General features: G+C 37.0%; 2 long non-coding RNA genes across 2 annotated transcripts; both read left to right on the plus strand.

Moving 5' to 3' along the window:
• The first annotated feature begins 849 nt into the window (after nt 1-849).
• Nucleotides 850-11,745, plus strand: LOC115300753. Its single transcript, XR_003912827.1, has 3 exons — nt 850-1,051; nt 8,613-8,661; nt 11,604-11,745. It is a non-coding gene; the product is annotated as an uncharacterized LOC115300753 (long non-coding RNA).
• A 1,433-nt stretch (nt 11,746-13,178) lies between these two features.
• LOC115300682 lies at nt 13,179-15,171 on the plus strand. Its single transcript, XR_003912782.1, has 2 exons — nt 13,179-13,331; nt 14,527-15,171. It is a non-coding gene; the product is annotated as an uncharacterized LOC115300682 (long non-coding RNA).
• The last annotated feature ends 6,801 nt before the right edge of the window (nt 15,172-21,972 follow it).

Below are 21,972 nucleotides of genomic sequence, written 5' to 3' on the forward strand. Positions count from 1 at the left end.
CTACAGGCTGAAAATGTAGATAAAATATAAAAACGAATCCCAATCTTCTCCACTCACTACAACCCGGGCAAATTCATTTGGGCGAGAAGACCCTCCCGGCAGACCAAGCAAACCCCATAATTCAAGGCCATTCATTCATTCATTTATCAATGTTTACTAGGTATATGTTACATTCCAAGCCACTCGAAAGCTTTTCAAAGGCTTACTAAATGCATGATTGTACTCTTGAAGAGTTAGTCTCTAATTCAATAAAGTCTTTATTGGTACAGTTTCTATAGCTATAACATAGAGAACTATATTAAAAATAATAGAGTCACAGGGTAATCATAGCTAGTAATAACAACCACACAGATCGTGTTTCTAAATAGCATCTCCCACTAAAAGAAACCAAGTTTCCTTGTAGAAATGATTCCAGAAACGGTTGGGATAGGGAAAATACAAGGTAGCCTTGAACATCTTGTTGTTCAAGGAAGCAAGGAAATGCTTAAACACTAATAGAGTCATGTCAAAAGAATATTGGAGCTGGTTTGAAGGCCACATTCCATTTTGAGCATCAGAATGAATGACAGGAATAATACATTAAATGAAAAATAAATACATAGGTCCATAGTGAAAAGAATAAGAAACTGGGGGAAAGAAGAGAGAGGAAGAAGACAGGAAGAGAAAAATAAAAGAGGAAAGCTCTACTTTACGGAAGAATACCAACTGTTGTGGATTAAATTGTGTCCTACCCAAAATTCATATGTTGAAGCCATATTGGGAGATAGGGCCTTTAGGGAGGTAATTAAGGTTAAATGAGATCATAAAGGTCGGGTTCTAATCCTATGGAACTGGTGTCCTTATAAGAAAGGGAAGAAACACCAAAGGGTTCTCTCTTTCCACACGCCAGAGAGAAGAGGCCATGTGAGGACAATGAGAAGACAGCTGTCTACAAGCCAGAAAGAAAGGACTCACCAAAAGCCAACCATGATGACACTTTGATCTTGGATTTCTAGCCTCCAGAAGTCTGAGAAAATATATACTCTCTGCTGTTTTAGCCACCCAGTCTGAGGTATTTTGTTACGGCAGCCTGAGCCAACTAATACAATAACTAACAAATATTAGAATTTTTTAAAACATCATTTTCCAACCCACTATGTAAATAAGAATCACTAATGGATGCTAAAGCTACTGCATAAAATACTATTGTTTTAAAAGTACGTCCAAACAGGTTAACTTTACAATGGAAAAATTAGGTATGACATCACCACTGTAACCAAATGATCAAACTTAGCACCATCAATAATGAGACAACCTCATATGTGTCTCTTGATTGATCCAATAAGGAATATACATCACCTAGGAGTGCCTGGGTGGCTCAGTCAGTTAAGCGGCTGACTTCAGCTCAGGGCATGATCTTGCAGTTCATGAGTTCGAGCCCAGTGACAGGCTCTTGCTGACAACTCAGAGCCTGGAGCCTGCTTCAGATTCTTTGTCTCCATCTCTCTCTGCCCCTCCCCAGTTTGCGTTCTGTCTCTCTGTCTCTCTCAAAAATAGACACTTAAAAAAAATTTTTTTAAAAGGAAATGTACATCACCTATCCAGCATTCTTGCCAAGAGTGTTTAACTGGAATCCAGTCATGAGAAAACAATGAGATAAATTCCAGAAAGGGAGACATTTGGAAAGCAATTGACCAAGATCTCCAAAATAGAGTCAGTGTCAGAAAAGACTACTCATAAACCGAAAGTCTCTAAACATCACAACCAAATGAAACTAATAAGGCTTGACTGAATCTTGAGCCAACAAAAGCAACTGAATAGATACATTGGGTATAACTGGGGAAGTTTTAAACTGGGACTGCACACTTGATGACAAAATTGAATTAGTGCTAATTTTCTTAAGCATAAGCACTACAGTGGTGATATAGGACATTGTCCTTACTCTCAGGCAGTGCGTGCTGACGTACTCAGGGGGAAATTATTATTATGTCTGCAACTTCGCAACTTCCTTTCAAATGGGTGAACAACAACCAGAACAACAGCAAAAGATACGTATGTATCTATGTACAGGCACACCTCAGAGATACTGCAAGGTTGCTTCTAGATCACCACAAAAAAGCATAGAAGTGAATCAGACTTCTTTGGTTTCACAGTGCATATAAAAGTTATGTTTACACTACACTGTAGTCTATTGTTTGCAATAGTATTGTGCCTAAAAGAAAGTATTATCTTAATCTAAAAATACTTGATTGCTAAAATTGCTAACCATCATCTGAGCTTTCAACAAGTGCAATCACTGATCACAGATCACCATAATACTCATAATAATAATGTGAAAGTTTGAAACTTTGTGAGAATTACCAAAATGTGACCCAGAGACATAAAGAGAGCAAGTGCTGTTGGAAAAATTGGTGCTGGCAGACTTGCTCGATGCAGGGTTGCCACAAGCCTTCAATATGTTTAAAAAAAAAAAAAAAGTACCATATCTGCAAAATGCAATAAAGTGAAGGTGTGCTGCCATCCAGGGCTCCCTGAAGGATGGACGGTGTCAACAAAAGGGAGTGAGAGAGCCTCGAGTTTCTTTCTGCTCACCAGACAGGCATCTCTGCACTGACTGGAGAGTCAGCTTTATTTATTTTTAAAAAATGTATGGGGTACAAAACAGGAAGTGACAATTGCCTTAGACAATGATTTCTGACGACATGTTCTTTGGTATGTAAAAATCTCCCAGAATATAGATTGGTAGAAAACTCATGCATAACCTTTATCAATAGTGATGGATGTAGGTGACTTAGACCCTTATCATATGGGGAAGGAAGGTATCTTTAGCATTCAAATACAGGCAATGTTTTTAGCATAGCAAAGGCAAAAGTTAGTTCTTTGTAAGCAGGGGTCAATAGCCTGTTTTCTTGAGGGGAAAAAAAACAGGTTCCTCAGGAAATGTAATATTTGCTCCCATAATCACAAAAGAAGAAATTCCTATAATAAGTTCCTTCCCAAAGTGCAATTAGCATATTTTTAGTTAAGGGGGCAAGTCACTCTTGATACCAGTCAACAAGGTGCCTTGGGGATTGGTGCTCAAGCAAAAATAATTGAATGGGGGGTAGACATCGGTCGCCATGATGGCGGGAGGCCCCCCACCTTGCAAACCCGCCTTACCTCACAAGGAGTTTTCTCAACTTAGTGAGTTCAGAAAATGGCTTCCAACAGTGTGCATATCAATCAATAGCAAAATAAAGTGGATCTAGTAAGATGTTAATAATTGATTAATGTAGATAAAAGATATATAGCATTCAATATATTCTTTTAATTTTACTGTGATTTGGGATTTTTTAAAATATATGGTTTAAAAAGTTTAAAAAGGTAAATATTTTTAAATGTTTAACATTTTATGGCATGCAGCTCATCTTAAACGGCTGACCATGTTCCTACCAGGACCAAATAGTATAACTTAGTGGTTAGAAAGCATGAATGTTGGTTCCCAGCAGACCTATGTTCAAAGTCTGTCTCTTAGCTTTAGGCAAATTACATCTCCAAGCTTTAGGTTTCTGCAGTAAAATGAGAATAATATCTAACTGATAGGTGGTTGGAAGATTTAATGTCTGGCACACAAAAAGGCACGATTATTATTACCTGCTATTGTAAGGATAGGAATTGGAGGGTTTTGGGACTTTAAACTTTTAACTGAAAAGATCAATGCAAAGGAGATTAAAATACTATGTAGGGTAAAGCAACATTAAAGAACAATACTCTAAAGAGTTGGAAACTGGAGAAGAAAAAGCAATATGGTAAGCTTCATGGAGCAAAAAGAGGGAAAATTCAGTGATAATTAGTATGGGGAAGAAAAAAACCGTTTCCTCTACCTTCTCAGATTTAGAAAATGGGGTCCTTCAAATTAAATAGATAAAAGATAGATTAACAGAAAAAAGACATACAAAGTATATTGATGTTAATATTAACATCATGCATGGGGGTATCACAGAAAAGAAGTGAAAGCCAAAAGAAGCCATTAGACTGGGGTGGGGGAAGGCTTATATATATATATGTATCATTTTAACCAAGACTGACGAACTGTGAAATGGCTAGACACAGAAAAGGGGTTCAAGTCACCTACGAGTGGTAAATGGTGGGAGGGTGGCTGTTTAGGAGGGTTTGTTATGTAGACTCCTCTTGGTGCTACCTCTCTAGTCTTCCTGGTATGGGACCCCTGGGAACATATTTACAAATGGACATTTATGCGCTGCTTTTAGTCAGAATGGGGAAGACAGAGAACTTTTCCTATGTCTTTCTCAATTGCCTTCAGCTCAAAATAATCCTTTTTTGTTGTTTATTTTTGAAAGAAAGAGAGACAGACAGACAGAAAACTATGAGCAGGGAAGGGGCAGAGAGAGAGAGGGAGACACAGAATCTGAAGCAGGCTCTAGGCTTTGAGCTGTCAGCACAGAGCCCAACACAGGGCTCGAACTCATGAACCATGAGAACATGACCTGAGCTGAAGTCGGACGCTTAACCAACTGAGCCACCCAGGTGCCCCAGCTCAAAATAATCCTTACACCAAAGTGACATATCTGGGGGTGGTGTTTCTGGACCCCTTCACTAGAAAGCAACTGAGGACTCACACTGAAGTTTCCAAAATCAGGTGGCTCTGAATAACATAAATAGATAAAATTGTTATACCACACAACTGAAGTAGCCTAAAGGAAAAATATTAGAAGTGGACTAGATAGGATATAACAAAAGAAAGTTAAAGATTTCTTATCATGAAGGTGGAAAGAAAGGGAATTGATTTTCTAATATATTTTTACTGTTTTTTATTCTTTTTAAAAATTTTTTTCTTTTATAGTTTATTGTCAAGTTGGTTTCCGTATAACATTCAGTGCTCATCTCCACAAGTGCCCTTCTCCATGCCCATCACCCCCTTTCCCCTATCGTCCTCCACCATCAGCCCTTAGTTTGTTCACAGTATTCAAGAGTCTCTCCTGGTTTGCCTCCCTCCCTCTCCCCAACTATTTTCCCCCACCCCTCCCCCATGGTCCTCTGTTAAGTTTCTCCTGCTATACTTATGAGTGAAAACATATGGTATCTGTCCTTCTCTGCCTGACTTATTTCACTTAGCATGACACCCTCGAGTTCCATCCACGTTGCTACAAATGGCCAGATTTCTTTCTTTCTCATTGCCATGTAGTGGGAATTGACTAAAAAAAAAAAAAAGGAAAAGCTGGAATGTTTCTGTTGTTTTTTTTTTTCCAGGGAAGTCAAAACTTTGATATTCTTCCTGTTATCTTTTACTAGAGCTTTAAAATGTTGGGGAAACATTTAATGAAAGTATACAACATATGTATATATGGCATGTATATATATGGGATGTAAATCAATTTTACCTTTAGTAAACTCAACATGAGGTAGAACATCTAAGTTAAAAGATTCAAGCCCTTAACAAAGAAAGACTGATTCCTACTCTAATGAAAGAATTCTAGATAAAACATAACCAGATAAAATATTACTTTTAAGTCGAGGTACTAGGTAGGCCTTCAGCAATCTTCTAAACCTTTGAGGGTCTCAATTACACTATCGATACAATGGACTAAATGGACCCTCAAGTGGTCTTCCTCATAAAATTCTGTTTCAATATAAATGGATATGACTCACTTGTTAAGATGGGACTCTTCCTTTTCCTTCAGTCACAGTTTTTAAAATTGAATACATTCTTCATAAAAAATAGTTGCATTATATTCGTCATGATAAAAAAATATACTTTGTTCTCAGCTGCTTTTATAGAACAGGATTACAGGTACTTAAGGTTCCCCAAATCCTTTAAAACTGAAATTTACAACATTTTAAAATACACTGCTATCTCAAGAAGTTGTAAAAATTTTAATCAAGTTTTAATAAGTAAGCTTGGTTTGGAATGAATTGTTCATGTTGTTATTAAGATGCCACTTTGAAAAATTACAGAACACTTCAAATTTCATATGCATCTGAATATTAGATCTCTAGATATTTGCATAGATCACATATTTAAGTTTGAGGGACCAATGTCTCCCCTACAGAAACTTATACAGCAAGAAGCAACAGTGTGGGGTCAATCAGAATTAAACATGCTGTTATCGACTGTGTTGATCCAAAGTGATCCCTTAGAACCTTTTGTAATTATTCTTTTATCCTTCATCTTTTTGCAAAACTTCAAAAACATTTTTTTATCCCGTATCTTAGAGTAGAAGACTTTGAAATTACACTAATATATTAAAGTTATAATCCTAAACATGCAAAAGTTCTGGTCCCTTTAGAGCTGGAAACCAGCTGAACACCAATAGTCTGGGGAATGTTGCCGGTGATCACCTTTCACTTTTAAGCATGCTTTTTCCAGTTCAATTTGATGTTCCTTTCTTACCTTTCTAGTTATTGGGGGCTTTTTCTAAGTGCTACCAAATAGGAAATTACCACAAGGACAAGTGGAAGGAAAAAACATTTTTAAAATAACTTCACAAACCACCTGCAATTCTGGTAAATGCCTTGCTCTCAGATTGTGCGGGCATTTTTGAGATTTCTGTCGAATCAGTCGCGCTGCTCACCTCCTCCCCCCTGGGATCCGTGTTTCCTTTTCAGCTCAGTAATCAAATAGCTGTGACTGGTCCATGTCTGCTTTTGTCCACTTCTGACCTACATGTTCCTGTGAGGGACATCTTTGTCTCACTTTTCTTTGGTCACTGAGTTCATGTACCTCAATAGGCTAAGTCTGGCAGTCCATTAACGAGAATTCTCAGCTCAGCCCCAGGCCACCCAGAATCCCCGGTTGCATGTTCTCGGTGAATGGCTTCACTGGTGGCCCATTCAAATGTGCTAATGTCAGAAAAAAAGGTTTCAATGGGGCGCCAATGTACACTATTGCTGAGGCAAAGTGACTGGGCTTCCAATAAAGCCTCCCCCGGGGTGATGTTATCAATGGTGCAGAGGCTGAGCCAGCGCTAATGCTCTAATCATGCCAGCAACAGGTGCCACAGACTCGGCCACTTTGCTATGAAATCACAGTGCTGGGTTCACCTGCAATTCAGTCCTCTCTCCAGCTTCCAACTTCCAGAGAAATGTGCAGATATTCCTCCTCTCTCTGGTTCTGGGGCAGGCTCACAGAAGACATTTCGAATGGGAAAGGATATGGGCATTGTTTCCAATTGTTCTGAGGTTTACATCTCCTGTTGAAAAGCTTTCTTTAAGCCCTTTTATTTTCTCATAGACCATACAGAAGCAGATAAAGCATCGCCTCAAGCGTCACCCCCAAAGCATTAAAAAGGCATTTTAGCTCAGCAAAGGAATATTTTGACCACGCAAGACAGATGTCACATTACAGGCCCATGTTGCTAATTCTCACAAGAGAACATCTTGAACTGCAACTAAATTATAAAGGTGTGATGACTAAACCAATTCTGCAGCCCTCCTCCCCTACAGCCAGGGCAAATCAAAGGGAAAAGAAAAGGATGGCGCAATCCCAATTTTTCCTTCTAAATATGTCTGGGAAGAAACATAAAAGCAACCAACAAGTCGGGATTTTCATAACTATTTTAAAATTCACTCTAAGACCTCTGGATTTCTGAATTATTCACAAATATGCAGTATTCCCACATATCAACAACAGCCCAAAATGACAGTCCTGCTATCACTCAAATTTATCAAGAGGAACCAGAACCGGGGCACCTGGGTGGCTCAGTTGATTAAGCATCCAGCTTCGGCTCCGGTCATGATCTCATGGTTTGTGGGGTTTGAGCCCCACATCAGGCTTTGTGCTGACAGCTAGCTCAGAGCCTGAAGCCTGCTTCAGATTCTGTGTCTCCCTCTCTCTCTGACCCTCCCCTGCTCGCACTGTCTCTGTCTCTCAAAAATAAATAATAAAAACCATAAAAAAAAAAAAAAGAGGAACCAGCACCACTGCCTCCCAGGTTTCTAATCCTTAAATCCTGGTGACAGTCTGCAGAGCCAGGCCATGACCATGACAGCCTGCACCCTCCAGGAGCACCCAACAGTTTGCTTGGCCATTCACTACAAGTCAACATATACAAAAATGACTTCCATTCTTCCGCTCCCTCAAAACCATTTTTCCACTCCTGAATCAAAAAGACCACCATGCCAAAAAGAGTAGAGTATCTCACCATCTCAACTAATTTTGGAAAACTATGATTTTGTTGGGGGATAAAGTCCAAAGCACATGATGCATTTGCATATGCAAAATGGAATTCAACCCACATGGAAGTGATTCTTAAATATTCCTGAGTGCTAAACCTGGGGATCTCCCAACTACACAGTAGACCTCTAAAGCTCATTTCAATCCAGGTTAAAGAGGGATGGGTTTTTGTGGGAGAACTCTTTGGGGCCCACACTGACTTTCTAGTTGTTGCACAGAGGTCTTCCTGGGACTTTTATATCTGGTTGCCAAGCCAGCAGCCATGCTAGACAGCAATCCTGGAGGAGCCTTCTTTTAGGATTTTAGCCCCAAGTTGATTCCCACTCAGTCCTGTTGCTCACATATATTAAAGGGTTTATCGTGAATAAGATTCAATGTCATGGTTCTTGGGCACAAGAGGGAAGGTGACTATTTCCACAGAGATGCTAACCTAAAAATCTTTTTTCTTTTTCCTTTGCAGCCACATAAAAGAAGGTTTCTTCCTCATTGTCCCTCATCTTCTGATTCTAGTAAGTTCTTCCGGCTTTTTTTCTCAGACCAATTTAATTATAAAGCAACAAAGAAGATTTTCAACTTATTATAATTTTTATGCAATGTGGAATTCATTTTTTATAATGGACATGGATTGTTTTTATACTCAGAAAAAGTTATTTTTTAATAGCAAATTTAATTAATCTTCAATCTTTTATTCCTTGGAAGTGGAATTTTGCTCTCAATTCCCTAAGAAAACTAAATATTTGCATGACATGTTAGGAAGACAAACAACTGGCTAATTTTTAAAAATGAAATCCAAATTAGTTACTCAAGAAAAAACTTTCTCCCTTCTCAATGATTTCCCTCCTTCTTAATCATACCTCACCCAAAGCAACTTAAGATGTAAACTTAAATTTTAAAGAAATCTACGGCTTCTTGTTCAGACTGGCATATGTAAATCCACACTCATCTAACCAGAGTAGCATTCAAGGGTATTTAGATCTTGCTTTAGGAAACTACAGCCATGAGACATCAGAACTTACCCATTTTTGATTCCTCTATTTCCAAATAAAGGTGCAATGGCCCCTTCAAAACTCTAACAAACAAGTGAAAATTGGATTAAGTTCATACCCGGCCACCTGGCTTGCATTATTTCTCTCATTTTTTTCCTTTTGTAGATAAGCTTAAGAAGTCAGAAATGAAAACAGCATTTTTATAAAGATGCCCTGGATTTTACTTTCTTCACTGCAAAAGGTTCCACAGAATGCTCAGAAAGAATGGGACAGTCCCCAGCTGTCCTTTTGTTTACAATTCCCTCCCTGCTCCCTGCCCCCAGGCACCCAAGCTCTGCTTTTGAAGGCATCCTTGACTTCAGAGAACTTACACCATGTCATGGATGCCCTTCTTTCTCTAAGGCAGGTTAATAGAGATAATGGACCCCGTGGGAGGGAGGAAGCTAAAGACAGGGACTCCTTTGGATACTTCAGGGAATGACTGAGGAGGCCCATCAGACTCTGGTTAACAAATTAAAAAAATGGAAAGCAGCTGATGTTGTTTTACTAGATCCTTTACGCAATCAAGGAGAGGCTGCTGTGGAGATGGTGGAGGTGGTGGTTCGTTGTTTAGGGGAGAGGAGCAATTTTTAAAATTATCCTTAGGCCTCTTTTTCAAACTCTAAAGAAATATTTCAGATAAATGTGACTATTAATTAAAATTACACCCAAGAAAAGTCATTAGCATTTTCTTCACTAGACCAAAATGGAACAATGAATAAACTCTAAACAAGGAAAAGTTAGTATTAGTCATTAAGTAAGTTGACAAACCAAGTATTTAATGCCACTGTGGGACAAATCAGAAAGAACTTAGAAGTCCTTTCTGGCCTCCAGCCTACATTTTTCACTGGAGATAGACAAAGGACAAAGTTACTCTCCCAATCTCCCTAACTTCAGTAAAAAAAAAACCCTTGACAGGATTCTTCTGATGTTGACTTCAGGTCCTTAAAGCCTGGCCTTTCTGTGCATGTACTGGATATCATACGCAGGAACTTTGGGATGCGAATATGTCTACCAACCCTGCCCTGCCTCCACTAACCTTTAGGCTGGAACTCCATGACTACTGTTCCTATTGGATCCTAATTCCAAAAATTCACTCCAACCTACCCACCTCCTTTCCAAAGAATGACTAAATTAGAGGTTGCAACACAGGAACATTTCAAATAGGAATTAGCCATCACATTGACTCTAATCTTCCTGTATGGTTACAATGGTAGCAATGAGAGTGGTGAAAGCCACATTAACATCTTCTATACAAACAGTCCAATTCAGAAAGCAGAGTCAAAGATGCCTGGGTGGCTCAAGTAATTGAGTGTCCGACTCTTGATTTCTGTTCAGGTCATGATCTCACGGTTTGTGTGTTGAAGCCCCAAGTCAGGCTCTATACCGACAGTGTGGAGACTGCTTGGGATTTTCTCTCTCTCCCTCTCTCTCTCTCTCTCAAAATAAATAGATAAGCTTAAAAAATAAAGCAGAATCATTAGAAAGGCATCCTAAAGTATAAAAATAGGACAGATCACATTTGAGGCATTAATACAGACATACATAATGAACATTCTCCTATGTATTTTGTTATTGTTGTTACAAACAAGTGTTCTTTATATGGGGAAAAATTATATTTTCTTACTTTTTTTCCTTGTGAGCCTAGAGTAGAATTAGGTTGGCAACCCTATATGAGTGTGGTTTTTAAAATCAAGGGTCAGGGGCGCCTGACTGGCTCAGTCGGTTAAGTGTCTGACTTTGGCTCAGGTCATGATCTCATGGTTTGTGAGTTTGAGCCCCACATCTGGCTCTATGCTGACAGCTCTGAGCCTGGAGCCTGCTCTCTCTCTCTCTCTCTCTCTCTCTCTCTCTCTCTCAAAAATAAATATACATTTAAAACACACACACACACACACACACACACACACACACCAAGCTTCAGATGAAGCTATTTATTTGTATGCCGATTTTAATTATCTTTTTTAAAAAGAAGAATCAGTTGTGCCAAGATCTCAAGCAAACCTACCACCTAGTGACATGCTATGTTATTTGTCTATACCTGCAGAGTCTGCCATAAGCTAAAGATGCCCTATTCCTGGACTACCTTTGAAGTTCTAATGTTTTTTGCACTTCAAAGAGATAGGAAGACAATACGGATGAAGGGAGTGGGTCCTATTCCCCAAATCAAAAAATGCTGGACATCTTTTATGGGCCTAAATGATTTTGTGTTTCATCGTGAAATCTTCCTTCATCAAAAACCGAAACTAGCTAGAACACAGTAAATTATATTAATTATGTAGTCTATTAATTAAGGACTTTGTACATAAAATAATTAGCAACGAAGTATCTATACTAACTGGTTAGTGTAACCTTTATATTGATGTGGTAAAAATAAATAGCAGGATCTTTAACAAAATTATTTCAAATCTACTATTTTTTGGTAGCATTCTTAGAAGACTCTTCACTGTCATCAGATGGCCCTTCTGTTCTCTTGAAGCCCATCGGCCAGAGTTGCAAGCTTCTGGGTTAACTCTATGTAATAAATCAACATTTCTCTAAATAAAATTTGTATGTTTAAAAAATCAATTGTCGTGGCTTCACTGCTTGCTACAATTTTCTATATGAAAGGGCCTGACAAATTTTTCAATCTTTTAATGGCTTAAAAAATAAACAATGTCTAGCACCCAAACCTAAAAGAAAGCCAGCAACAGGTCTAATGAAAATCGTGCAGAGTCCATCAGACATTAAGTAAATACTTTGCTTCAGTTTTCTAGTCCCTTTTTGTTTGGTTACCGTGGCAACCTGTTTTTGTGGGGGTCACTTGGAATGTGTAAGAATTTGCTGCAATTAGATGCTTGCGCTCTATTGGCCAGTTTGATAGAGAGTAGTAAAACCAAAAAGAAATAAAAGAGAAGGAAAGGCAATGTGGACAGAGCCAACATGCACTTTGGGAACCAAAGAAAAATTTTGTAAGCCTAATTATCTTTCAGAGCTATTTTCAAAGTTGCTCTTAATAAAAATTTCCATATCCTCTACTCTGTGATTTCTCACCTTGTTGACCTTTCAAAGCACTCCTTAGCTGTAACAACTTATTGCACTTGATTTTACTTTTGTTATTCTCTGTTTTATGAATATGCCTTTCCCCTTTATGAGATTACAGAAGTTCTTCAGGATCAATAAAATGGAGAAACCCATGGAAGTGGAATTAGATGTGATGGACTGTGGTCCAGATTCTGACTCCAGTTTGTTGTACAGCACTTAGCCAAGTGTCTTAACCACACAAAGCTTCAGTTTTTATAAGACTCATGCCCTTTAAAGGTGTTATAATTAGATTGTTATATACTATCCATAGTGAGTCTCAAGCAGCCCTAAATATATAGAAGATTAAGATAACTGCTGCTTCTCTAAAACTCAAGAGTCATTATAATTTTGTTATGGACTCTCATACTATAAATTTTAAATCCATGGTTAGGTAGAGTGAAAGTACCCTACTTCTAAGCTGAGAAGAGGACACAAGTTAAATGTCGCAAAGAAAAATAACAGCTAAGATTTGCTTAGCCTGGCTCACAAGAAGGCAAAGCGGCTTTACAGTTATGTCTCACCTAGATCCAGAGACTCTGAATTACAGAAGAATTGTTTACTTAAAATAACACCACTGCTTTTTTTTGAAACAGCATCTATTAAAATTTAGACCCATCACTAGACATATCAAATGATTTCAAATCTCAGCTTGATTGTTTACAACTGAAAGATTATCTAAATTCTCCTCCACTCACCATGATCACTCTAGATGCTTTAAGCACTTATTCAATCTGCTCAAGAAGGTTATCTATTCAGGCTTTATTTCAACATCTCCCCTGGCAAAAAAACAAAAAACAAATAACAAACAACAACAACAACAAAAACTCTCACAAAACCTCAAAGTCATTCATCCTGTGTTCAAGCAGCTATAATTGGTAGATAATTTTTCATTATATGAAAACCAAATCCCTGTTCCCTGTTATTCTGCACATTGGTCCTAGGCTACAGTTGCTCTTATAACATTGTTTGGAATTCTTTCCGTCTGAGTACACATCAGTTATCCAAGTCCTTCTTCAAGAGGCACCCAGAGCCAAACACAATCCTCTGTGCTGGCTGACCAATGCAGTGTACGATAGCCTATCACCCCATGGGTAAGTTAACAAGCATGATTACGTGCCTGTTTGAAGCTATATGCGGGAGATACGAAGATAAATTAGACAACAGCTTTGATTTCAGGGAGATGGTAATTTCTAGGAGGAGCCAAGAATGTTAGTAAACAGGTTCAACAAAAGGGCTGAAAGCTAAGTTTGAGAATATAGTAGTATGTTTAAAGTGCTCCCTGGGGAGTGGGAAAGGGCCAGAAAAAGTTTCAGAGAGCAGGTTTTACCAGGTAGTCCAAAGAGAAAGAGCATTCTGGGAAAAAGCAACAGTATAACTAAAAGCTCTCACATTATAATTCGACATGATAAATTCAGGGAACTCTAAAAGTTTATTATAACTGAAATGCAGGGGATGAAGCAAGACAAGGCAAGAGCTCAGGTTAGAAAAGTTGGCAAGGGCCAAATGGTGGAGGACTGGGTATGCCATGCCAGTGCATCTGAACTTTGCCCTAGAGTCTATTGGATTCCAAATTCAGGTGTACGTATCACCAAAGGGGATGCACAAAATTATCCATTAGGGTAAAACAGAAGAACTTCTATTTATTTTTTCCCCACGAATTAGGAAAATGTTAAGCTTTACTAATATTTCATTTGAATGGCATCCCCAATAGGTTTAAATATCAAAGTGTCACATGTCATATAAAGTAAGCAAAGCATCTCCTGAAGGAAAAACAGGAATTCCACAACATGAAGGGCTGAACAGTTGGCCATCACCCAGTAATTCATTTTACTTTTATTAAAAATGTTGCATTTTATGGGGCCTAGTTAAGTAGATGGATGGTTATATTATCTACTTTAGAGTAATAACCTTCATAAAATAGACAAGTGACTTAAGAAAGATCTCTTCAAAGAAACCCCAAACTGAAGATAACACTAACGGTGTAAGCAAAATAAAGGCTAAGAAAAAGTCAGAGCTGATCCTTCTAATTGCTTGTATAATCACTTTGTCATGTGAGAATACCAACAATACATTCAGATCTGTTAAATTACTGACATATATATGTCCCATATATGAATATATGTATATACATACATAAAGAAGACTATTTAGGATACGGATTTACATCTAGAATATGAAGGCCTTACAAAATTTTTCTAAGTTTGGTAAAGATTAATAGCTTCTTTTGCAGGATTTTTACTTAATAGTAATAACTTTAGTTAAAAATACTTGTCCTTTCTTCCTTAGGAGGCATGGTTCAGAGCATTCTGAAGGCCCTCCACTGACCTTGGCAGATGATGCAGTGACCCTGCTCACACACCTTATGCATACCTCATCCCTGAGCTTTGGAGACCACATCTTGCTACACTGTAGCCCTCTATCTGAGAGCTCTCTAGATCCACAAATAGGTAGGACCAGAAGTGCTCAGGGACTCTTGTCTAACTGTGCCTCAAGTGAAACAACTCAGAAAAGTTCTGCACTAGCTCCTGAGCTCTCCAGCGGAAGAGAGTGCCAGCTGCCCATAGCAGGTACCTGCTCGGTGACATGTCCTTTACTGGATCATTCTCTTCTTCCTTTTCTCACTTCTGCCATCCCTTATCCATGCTTCCTAGGATCTCCTTCTCCCCAAGAAATGACTTACACTCAAATCCTTGTTTCCAGACTTGCTTCTTTGGGAACTCATCCTAAGAGAGTGACTGATTAAAACATATCTGATAAATAAATGGAAAACAAAGCTAAATACTTGCAGAAACAAGTATTTGAAAATTTGCTAAACACTCGCATAAAACTATAGATGTTTTTCACGTTTCTCTTCTTGATATCTGACTGTGTCAATAATGAAATACATGAACAACTTTTTTTTGTGAGCCAATAAAGTGAAATGTAAAAAGAGTATATATTCTTATTAGTATACTCTGTCAGGAAGATACTAGGTATAAATAGGAAGTTGCCTAAAGAGGGGCACCCAGGTAGCTCAGTTGGTTAAGTATTTAGCTCTTAATTTCCACTGAGGTCGTGATTCTGATTGATGAGTTCAAGCCTTGCATCAGGTTCTGCACGGACAGTGTGTTGCCTTCTTGGCATTCTCTCTCTCTCTCTCTCTCTCTCTCTCTCTCTCTCTCTCTCTCTCTCTCTCTCTCTCTCTCTACCCCTCTCATGATCACATTCTCTCAAAATAAATAAATAAACTTAAAAAAAAAGCAAGTTAACTAAAGAAAGAGAAAAAAGGCCCTAGGGTAAAGTGACAAAGTTAATACCATAGTAAAATTCATTAACTACATTACTATATGCAAATTTAGGTTCAAAAATGGTGAAGCAGATGAACATTTTGTAGATGGTATTTATTTTATGAAAACAAAATGTTTAAAATGTAGTCTGTGTCTTTATAATATTTACTATCACCTTGTAAACAATTATGAAAATCTGAGGTGTTACACAGACATTTGTTGATTATCTCACAGCAAAGAACTGAAGAAGCCCTTGCATATATAAAGATAAGTTGCATATTCTTCTTTTACAAATAGACAAATGTCCCAAAATTTGCTCACCTTTTCTGTGATGAGAATACTCTGCCATCTCATACTACCTAGCAGATGGGTTTTTAAAAATAAATATCACTCAGAATGTTAGCAAGTTATTTTATGGATATCAACAAACTGATTTTAAGGTATTTATGGAGATGCAAAACAGTACTGAAAGTGAAAAATGAAGACTTACAATAAAAAAAATATGGTATTGGCAGAAGAATAAACAAATAGATAAATGGACAGGATAGAAAACCCAGAAACAGACCCCTATCTAGTCACTGCCCTTTGACGTTGAAAGGAGCAAAGGCCGCACAATAAAGACAAGCTTTTCAACAAATGAAACAGCTGGACATCTGGAACAGCTGGACATCTAGATGCCAAACAATTCATCTAGACACAGCCCTCACATGCTTCACTAAAATTAACTTAAAATGGATCACAGGCTTAAGTGTACAATTCAAAACTACAAAACCCTAGAAGATAACATAAGAAAACCTAGATGACCTTGGGCAGTGATGACTTTTTAGATACAACACCAAAGACACAATCCATGAAAGAAAAAATTGATAAGCTGAACCTTCTTAAAATTGAAAACTTCTGTGTTTCAAAAGACAATATCAAGATAATTAGAAGACAAACCACAGACTGTGAGAAAATACTTGAAGACATTATCTGATAAAGTACTATTATCCAAAATATACAAAGAACTCTGAAAACTCAACAAGAAGAAAACAAATAGCTTGACTGAAAAATGGACAAAAAGTCTGAAAACACACCTCACCAAAGAAGATATACAGATAGCAAATAAGCATATGAAAAGATTCTCCCCATCATATTTCATCAGAGTAATGCAAATTAGAATAAGGGGGTATCTTTGTACACCCATTAGAGTGGCCAAAATGTGGAACACTGACAACCCCAAATGCTGGTGAGAATGTAGAGTAGACTGGATGAGTGTTTCCTGAAGTGTTTAGAACTGGGAAATAACATAATCACATTTGTGTTTTGAATGCATATCCAGAAATGGTGTAGATAGCCATGCAAATCTGGGGACAAATTAGGAAACTATTTGACAGTCAAGTAGAGAGATTATTAGCCCTAAATTAAAAGAGTAGCAATTGGCAGAGAAATGAATAGCACCTAAAGTGAACAGAACTTGGAAAACCAAGTTTGTGAGGGTTAGAGAAAGACTCATAAGTAAGAGTTGACGCTCTAGTTTGGGGCATAAGTGACTTCACTGGTAGTAGTATTCTCACCAAGACAGGCCCTCCAAGACAGAAAATACCAAGAGAACAGCAGGGTTACGAGAAAAACTAAGATACCTGCTAAATCTAAAATCTAGGATGCAGTAAGAAATAAGTGCTAATGTCAGAAGGCTGGGCTTACAGAGTTGAGAGCTGTCAGTTTCTATGATTACACTTTATTACTTTATTAATACAGATGAAAAATAGATTGCTTTTCTTTATTTGGGGGAGAGGAAAATTCAGTTATATCATCCTGCTAACTCACACTGAGTTTAAAATTAACTATTAAATCTTTTTCACATGTGATGCTCTTAAAGCACTTCTCGTTATGCTGTTTTTGCCTTTAAGTTTATGGACCTAAGAACAAGACTTTCCCCTTTTGCTTGGTCTTGCTCAGGTTGACACACCAATAAGTTTATGGAGCTCTCTTTGGATGGTGATGATTATCAGGCCCATCAGCCCTAGGTTCCAGCTTCATCTCTTCATTTGGTAACTTCTACTAATTGAAAATTTCATGGCATGTCTGTTTGCCCTTCCTGGCCTTCAGGTACCTGTTATTGAATTGATTGGTTTATGGCATCCTATCATCATCAATGCCTGCATGTCAACTATTTTATTTTTACTTTTTTTGTTGTTCTTCCTTATATCATGTTTCCAATTCCATTTCTTCTCTTCACCTCTTCCCACCACATTCGATCTGCACTGAAAAAAACAAAAAATAATTGAGGGCTCTACCATCTTAATTTTCCCATTGATGAGAATGGTATCTCTCTCCATTTGTTCAGATTCATTCATTCATTCAGTGAATAGTTCTTCAGTGTTTGCCATATTTTAAATTGTTCTCTAAATGCTGTCATCACAATTAGATGTATTTCTTTGTATCTTATAATAGAATATTAATGTTTTTCTATAAGTATTTTCTGGATTTTCTTAGGTTAGTCTCTAGTTTGATATTTCAAGTTTTGTTGCTTTAATGAAAGGCATCATATTTTCCACTGTATTTTCAGTTAGTGCAAGTATAGAAGAACTTTGTTGAGATTTTTGTTGTTGTTATTGTTGGTCTTCTATATACTAACCTCATTGATCTCTTTCATTAGTTTTATTAGCCTATTGGTTGTCTTAAGTTTTCTATCTCTTCCCTTCCAGTCCTTGAATTTTTCATATCTTTTGCTTGCCTTACTGCATTGGCCAGGGATAATTACTTTTGCAAGGATTCACAAACCACCCTGTCAATAATTTAGTCTAAATTGATGAGACCACCAGACTACAGTTTGCACAGTAACTTCTCTTCTTTTCTGGAAAAAAAAAAGTCTATTGAGTTTTCCAGAACCTCTCATTCTCCCCAATATCTTTTTTAAAAATCTCAGTCCATACTGTGTTGCATAAGTGAAAGTTGCTAAGAGAGTAGATCTTAAAATTTTTCAGGGGCGCCTGAGTGGCTCAGTTGGTTGAGTGTCTGGCTTCAGCTCAGGTCATGATCTCACAGTTCATGGGTTTGAGCCCTGTGTCGGGCTCTGTGCTGACCATTAGCTCAGAGCCTGGAGCCTGCTTCAGATTCTGTGTCTCCCTCTCTCTGACCCTCCCCTGCTCCCACTGTCTGTCTCAGTCTCTCAGAGAGACAAAAATAAGTTTAAAAAATGTTTTTTTTAATCAAAAATTTTCAACACAAGAAAAAACCTTCTGTTACTATGTACGGTGACAGATGTAACTAGACTTATTGTATTGATCATTTTGTAATATATATGAATACCAAATCATTATGCTGTACACCTAAAGCTAACATAATGTTAAATGTCAATTATACCTCAATTTAAAAAATCTGAATCCAAAGGTTTTCAGAATTTTCTAAATGAGATTGTGTACACCTTCCCTTGGGCCATTTTATTTGGTAACTGCCATGTTTCAAGTTTTCTGAAAAGAGAGATTCAGGTTAAGGCCTACATCATGCTGGAGAAACATAATCAATGGGATTTTATTTGAACCTGAAATGAAGACTTTATCTAATAGCAACTGTAAGTGTAGATTAAATACATTTATTTCATTTCTAGTATAGATTTATTCCCATCACACTATCATCTTCAGAGTTGGCCCCACAAATAATGGAATGGAGTGGAAAAAAACTGGAATGTACCATAAGGGTGATAGAGGTAACAACAGATTTTCATAAGACACAAACTAATATTATCAAAGGATGAAGAGCTCTGAAGCTTAAGTTCATTTAGTATGTCATGGTTAGTTCAAAGTAAAATCAGGAGTTAGTGCCTGATTTGCACCTGTTGCATGAAGAGCCAACTTAACTTTTCTGCATGATCATTTTGTTACTTTCCTAAAGCATTAAATTCCTGTTCAATTGAAAATATTTCCAAAACAAACCTATTTGACCATTTCATGAGCATTACCTATTTGTTTATGAATCAATTATTATAAATTGCTGTATGTGCTTTTCATCATGCTAATTCTGTGTATCATTTCACTTTTTGTTTTACTTGGCTATACTTTAGTGTCTAGCTAGCCAGGGACATTGACCCTGAAACAAATATCTGGCACATGTTTGGAGTGGACTGTAACTCAGAATCAAATTTAAATAGTTTGTTGTGAATCCAGGAAAATTGCTGCAACACCAGACACACAAAAAATATATCCATTCAGCTAATATATGTTAATATCCAAGAAACTCACGTAAAAAAATAAAAAATATAATTATATACTATATATGTGTGGGGGGGGGTGTGTGGGTGTGTGTGGGTGTGGGTGTGTATACAGAATTCAAGGTAACAATTACAGAAAAGCTGCCATTTTAATAGGAAGCAACAAACTAACCAGCTTATTTATCTCCCTACTTTTGCCAGAGAGAGTATAAAGAGGAGAAACGACAAAATGGAAAAGGGGGAAAATGCATACACTGCACTTAAAATGTATTCTCCAAGATCGTATTTCATTTTGTAAGTGATGATACTATACTCTTTCCCTTCATAAGTTTTATTCACTTACCTCCTAGGATGAAGTTTATTCATTATCTTCAACTGCCACTTCCATACTCACTCAAAAATAGTAATAATTACATCAAGAAAATAGCAAATGATAGTACTTATTTCTGTGCTTTCATCTGAGATGTGTGAACTATTAGTTTAAGGATTTTTTTCCTGCTGGATTGAACTTAATTAATAATTTGGATCATTCTATGTTGCTGTGAAACCCCACAATGGACCATAAGTATTAAAAAAAACAAACCCTTCATATTAAGAAGAGAAGAGAGCAGTAGACATATAGTGATAAGGGTAGAGCTGGTTAAAAGCACTAAAAGCAGAAGTATTTACAGATCACACTTCTCCAGCTCTTTCCAAAGCAACAAATCCAAACAGGGCTATGCCTTCTGTTGCTTTCTTTCACTTTACAGATGCTGAAAACTTATTTCAAGTTTCTATCTCCTAGAAGTGGGGTGGAAAAAAAAAAAGCTGGTTATTATTCCTAAACCCACTGAAATTGCATTTATGGCATCCAAATGGATTTTTTTAAAGCAGGATGTTGGATTGACAGTAAAGCAGCCGCCCTGCTACAAACGAAAGAAAAATTAATAAGAGACCTTAGCAAAAGAAAGACTATTGGTTTTGCACACCCAGAGCAAATTGGCTGGATTTAGAAGAGCACACTTTGATCTTTTCCAGACTAATTACTGCTCTGTGGTTTGACTGTTTTGTGCATTCGTTGCCCTTCATACAAAACCGAAACTGCTATGGAGCACAGCTATAATATAAATGAAAATTTGACATTCAGTAAACATAGCATGGCAAGGGTCATTCTTTCAGCACAATAACTGCATAATACAATTTTAGAATGCCTTTTGTATACAAAAAAATGACACATTTTAAGGCAGTTTTGAACTCAGAGTAGGCAGTCAAGGCTGTTTGTAAAGGACAGAGAAATTGCTCCCAACTCTGATCTATAAATACAGATGGAAAACAGTTTTATTTTGACGTTCTAGAAATGCTAAGGAATTTACATATTTATAGAAATAAATGTGTCCATGTTTTAGAAGATAGATTTTCATTTGTCTATAAGGTTAATTGGGAGCAAATTTTTTAAGTAGCTGTTCGCTGGAGCTATAATGGTGTTTATTCACCAATACCATTCTGGATTTGCTTCTAGAAAGAATTCAGAATACTGTATATTATAGACTTCCTATTAAAATATTTAATGCTATATTTTTCAGAAAATATACTGAATTTAATATTGTAAACTAATATTTTCAACAATCCCATTTGAGGAATTTTTCAGTTTTTCATTATTTATAGATCACCATAATTATAAAGGCATCAGTCTCTTTCCACATAAGAGATATGTTTAGCTTGTAACTAAGTTATCCTTCTCAAGAGCATGACTTTAAATAGTTTGCATTTTTAATGTGGTTTTGAAGGTTATTTTAACAAGCTGTACAATAAGTCATCATCAAGTGACTAAAAATGGATCAAGTAAATTGAAAGACTTTTATATTATACTCAATTCAGTCTGTATTTAAATCAACTTAACCTTTGAAGCTATACAAACATTACCTTTTTTTTTCAATACATGCATGTATGCAACTTCAAAATACCTATGCTTAAAAGTCAGAGGACTTTTAATAACTTAGCTATCTAAAGCTGAAACATTTCAAATATAAAGAAATATTTGATTAAAGAAGTCATCTGTGAGAAACATTTCTGGCTAGGCTGGACCAAAAAAACAGCATCCCTTTTTTTATGCTTTATTTCTCTCAAACTTTTGAAAAGAGGTGATGCAAAGAATATTGTTGATATAGTTCATTTAATTAACTGTTCATTAGAAACTGAAAAAAAATATTTATCTGGGATAACCATAGCTGAGACGGTGTACAAGGGGTGTTAAAGATTGGAAATACTGAACTCTTCCATTCAACCATGTACAGA

This window comes from Suricata suricatta, chromosome 9 (genome assembly GCF_006229205.1).
Source record: "Suricata suricatta isolate VVHF042 chromosome 9, meerkat_22Aug2017_6uvM2_HiC, whole genome shotgun sequence".
NCBI lineage: Eukaryota > Metazoa > Chordata > Mammalia > Carnivora > Herpestidae > Suricata > Suricata suricatta.